The sequence below is a fragment of the Teleopsis dalmanni genome, chromosome 1 (assembly GCF_002237135.1).
Source record: "Teleopsis dalmanni isolate 2A chromosome 1, ASM223713v2, whole genome shotgun sequence".
Lineage (NCBI taxonomy): Eukaryota > Metazoa > Arthropoda > Insecta > Diptera > Diopsidae > Teleopsis > Teleopsis dalmanni.
Genome location: NC_051846.1, coordinates 151,589,713 through 151,594,443, shown reverse-complemented (window position 1 = coordinate 151,594,443; position 4,731 = coordinate 151,589,713). Strand labels below are relative to the sequence as shown.

General features: G+C 29.8%; 2 long non-coding RNA genes across 2 annotated transcripts; one reads left to right on the top strand and one right to left on the bottom strand.

Moving 5' to 3' along the window:
* Nucleotides 1-1,022: 1,022 nt before the first annotated feature.
* LOC119669367 lies at nt 1,023-4,275 on the bottom strand. The gene is made up of 3 exons (XR_005251594.1): nt 3,423-4,275; nt 1,731-2,180; nt 1,023-1,675 (listed from the first exon to the last, which is right to left on the bottom strand). It is a non-coding gene; the product is annotated as an uncharacterized LOC119669367 (long non-coding RNA).
* LOC119669368 lies at nt 2,424-2,701 on the top strand. The gene is made up of 2 exons (XR_005251595.1): nt 2,424-2,555; nt 2,660-2,701. It is a non-coding gene; the product is annotated as an uncharacterized LOC119669368 (long non-coding RNA).
* Nucleotides 4,276-4,731: the final 456 nt, after the last annotated feature.

Sequence of the window (4,731 nt, the reverse complement as noted above, 5' to 3'; positions counted from 1 at the left end):
TTTTAGTCATCGTTGATCGATGTCATTTCTAAAATTTGAAGGCATATCTAGATAATTATTCATACAAAAATAAATTAATATTAACCCGTATACGGATCGTTCTTTTACAAACCGGACGGATTTTGGCAAAAAACAACCTCATCACCACCAATTTGGCTGAAATTAAGCAACTTTCACCTTCAACACAAAAATATTTATGGAATATAAGAATAGGTGTTAAATGTGTTAAAATTGTTTTAAGTACGAGACTTTATTTCTCAGCTCAAAACAAATATTAAATATCCCAAATATTTGACGTGGGAGTCAAGCTCACTTAAATTAAAACTAAAAACAAAAAGGAATAGAATTGTTATACTTTTATTCTTAATACAATATTCAATGACCTTAAATGTGAAAATAACGAACTAATGCAAATTTGTATTCAAATTAATGTAGAGCATTATTGGACAGTGTAGACTGAGTCCTCAGCAGACTGGGTGTGTAGAACGAAAGATAGAACGGAGCTAAGACGCTCGATGATTCATGCGATAGATATGAATATGAAATTTTGGGCAGAAGCCGTCAATACCGTAGTTTCGTTTGGAATTGTACGGTCTCCAGTTAGTAAGGTGGACGAAAGAACAACATATATGTTACTATTTAGTCGCAAATTATAAAGACCCCCACTCAATAAAAAATAAATTTTATTATATATATAATAAACGGTTAATGGGAACACATTTTATATATAACTAACATCAATTGATCAATTAATCAATTTTTTCACAAACCCCCGGCAATTGCTACAATAATTATATTATTTACTCACTAGACATCACATCAATCATACGTATGTTATCTATTAATGTTATAACTTCATTGCAACAATAATTTGAAGAAAAATGCTTATTGTATTCTATAAATATTAAAATTATATGTTATCATGCTCTTCTCCCGAGATATGAAGATTAATTAAATATATGTTAAGTATTATAAATAAATAGGAAGTTTTAAGTACTGAAAATTTTCACTTTTCACTCTCCTATTAAAAGAAATTAATTAAAAAATAGCAGAAAATCCATTCTCTACGAATAAAACTAGTAGCTTCATAAATTAACTCTGGGTCATTAACATCCATAACCTGGCTTTAAAATTTACTAAGCTCAGATAATTTAAGGCATTATGTAGTAAATGACTGTATTAAAACGAAATGTTTTGCTTGTGTGAACAACTAATAATTTAGCTTGGATAACTAGATAATATATAATTATATATATACTTTTAAGAAATATAAGATTTCTAGTAAAATATTTTTCTTCTGACCTTGTATGTACAGCTACAACACGAAGTTATCATAATAATTATCCTTGAACAGCAGTAAACTTTCTAAAGCATCAACATACTCATCCTCTTCCACTCTATCAACTCCAACATTTTAAGACGATGTAATTTTGCAATTTTCATTTGCTAAGCTTCACGATGCAATGTGTCCACTGTATTCCCCAACTCAGTGGAACACTCCGTTGTTCCTGGTTATACTATCCTTTCCGCTGGTTAACCTTTTCTTGCTATTGTTGCATTTGAGACGGCATTGCAAATCTTGCTGCTACCCATTTCGCCTGACGATAAACACGATCTTGGGTGCTGATTTGAATAAACATAGGCGGAACCCGTATGAAATCAGACATAGGTACATCTAAATTATTTAAAATAAAAAAACTTTTGAATTATTTTAAATTATCATAACTTACTTGAGTTTTCTGAAAGTACGAGTATATTTTTAGATATATTCGTCATTCAAATATTTAGAGGCCAAGCCGCCAAGTCCATTATAGCAATCAAAATATGTTTGAAACCGTTGCAAATAATCGCACTCCTCCACATATTGCCGAATTTTGTCACAAAAGTCATCACTAAACTGTTCAGTTTTCCACAATTCAACGCCACAAGAATATGTATCAAAAGTTTAGTTGTCTACTGAATGTTTAAAATTGTTCACAACATTTACGGTCCGTGGAGGACCGGGTTATGGAGGATAACCCATGAATTGATATCTTCAGTTAAACTGTAACCAGTTTCTTCTACAGATGCATCTGGATTGCCCACCAAGACTTTTTAATATGAATTTCTGGCTTTTCCCATAACTCCGAATTGTTGTCACACGGCAAATGCTTAAGAGCGTCATTCATATCCACGAACATCTAACGAGGAGTGTAATTAGTTCGACGTTAAAATAAAAAATTATATATAATTAAATATAAATTACTTCAAAAGAAAGTTGACATATACGTACCTAAATAAAAATTTAAATAAAAAAAATCAGCCTATTTGACTTCTTAATTTAATATAGTTAAAATTATTTTATCCAAATTACAAATTATTAATTATTATTCTATTATAAATTTTAATTTCTATTATTTCTATTTCGCAATTTTCTTCCAAAAATTTGGCATCGTGATTTCGTAAAAATGTCGTCGGACGCTTGGGCGTCATGAACAAAGGACTCAACATGAAATAACAACTGCATTGAAAGATAATCTGTGATGGCAGGCATCTAGCCAGAGGGGGATCAAAAGGTTGAATTCCTATCCTATTCCCGAAATGAATTGATTAACTATATTTTTATATATGTATAGTCATTATTCATGGCAGACTAATAAAAAAATATTTTAAATTACAGTTTTCACTCAATACCTACAACCGTCAGTCTCACTTATTTGAATAAAAATTTTCCAAAAAGTTGAAGTCGATGCCTAAATCAATCCAGGAAAAATGTTTGGAGGGCATTATGTTTTAAGCAGTTAACCTAATTCCCTCCAAACATTGCTGTGTTGCATTGGATTTGAGCTATTGTAAAAAGAACTAAATGAATTTTGAATATTTCAAATATTCCTATATATGTTCAAGTTAAGATATAATTTCATATTAACAATTAATTCTAATTATTAACCCCCATAAATTCATAATCATACATAGACGGTGTGCGGCTTTGAAATATAATTTGCCCCGTCTAAAAAAAAAACATAAACACTATGCTAATATCCGCGCTGTGCCAGAAAATTGGTACCGGCAGAAACAAACAAAAGCATCCGTTGGGCAATACTTTGTCTCAAGAATGCTTCTCACAAAAAAGCTAAAAATGCAATTTCAGATTTCTTTGTTTCTCTTTGAAAAATGATTTAATAAATTTTAATTCTAAAGTTTTAGTTTTTAAGTAATTCTAAACCTGAGCAGACGTTCAGAAAATAAAGTATTCAAAACTCAAATTAAATTTGTATAATTTTTTTTTTGGTTTAAATACCAATTAAAAATATAATTTATATATGTAAATTTAATACAATAATTAGTGGGCTGAGATATTTCAACTAATCGTAGAAAATAAAATATTAGAAAAAAATAATATATAATTTATGCAGTAACGATATTCTTTCGCAAATACTCACCAGAAATTTTGTCTTCAAATATTTGAGAGTTATCTTTAATCTCTATTTGACCATTCGGTTTCCAAATATTTGACAAGCAACTGCGCATTTCACCTAACGTAAGTCCGCCATTTTGGACTTTTGTTTTTTGAAATATTTAATACGTGGCAAGACATTTTACGTGGAGGCTCAGCATTTTTACAAACATTTAGCGCGTTCACTTCCCGGATATCTGATAAACGATTGCTCAATTTAGATTATAACAGTCCTTATTTAATCATTTTGCACTTTTATTTTATAGATTTTTGTGTAACGAACACGCTCTTCACGTACCGCAATTCGTGCATTTTCACGAATGTTTGCCGATTTGGGTCCATGAATTTTTTCCAAGCGCCCACATTTTTTTCCACTATTAACTATTAAAAATGTAATCACCTTTTTAAGCCGGCCATTATTTTTTCACGATTAATAATTTATCACCTTCTTAGGGCGACCACGTTTCTTCAAATTATTAATTTCTATGTGCCTCTAACTTTCATTTTCACTACATTATTCCGACACATGTCCGAACCAATCAAGATGTACAAATAGAATGAGTTTCGGTCAGCTTCCGTTTATACATTCGTTTCCAATAAGTTCCTTTTAAATAATAGTGTTGCCATTAATAGCCGATTTTAAAAGAGTCAATCAAATGTTGTCTTTTTCAGATGTGAATATGGAGGCATTCACACCAATTCTTTTAGTTGGTTAAAACGTCCAATTCATATCCTAATAGGACGTTTAATTGTTATTTTGATGATATATAACCCAATACAAAGTAATTTTTGGTAAAAACTATTAAAATGAGGTTTAACAATCAAAATATATATTTCAATTAATAAATTTCTTGAATCAAGGAAAAAAACTTAAACATTATTATATAAAAAGCTGCAGTATTTTTATTACCAAAACAATAAAAATATGAATATTCATCATATCTAGCCTACTATATTAATTATATTGGAATTAGAAACATTTCAATAATAAATTACAGTATTACTATCAACGAAACACGATATAAGATCAAATATACATTATATCTAGCGTAAAATAATCTGAAATTCAAAATTGAAGGGAGGTTGACACCTCACTATATCTTCATACTAGACAATATAATGTATCGTTGAAATGGAATATCCGAGGAATATTTCTGGAATATTCTAATTTCGCACAGCTAAATTTTAGAGCCCATTCAAGTTGGTGAATTCACTTTTCAAGAAGTTGAAATTAATGGCAACAATGACATCGGTGTTTGTTTAAAATAAAATAGTTCATAGGATTTCAATACAAT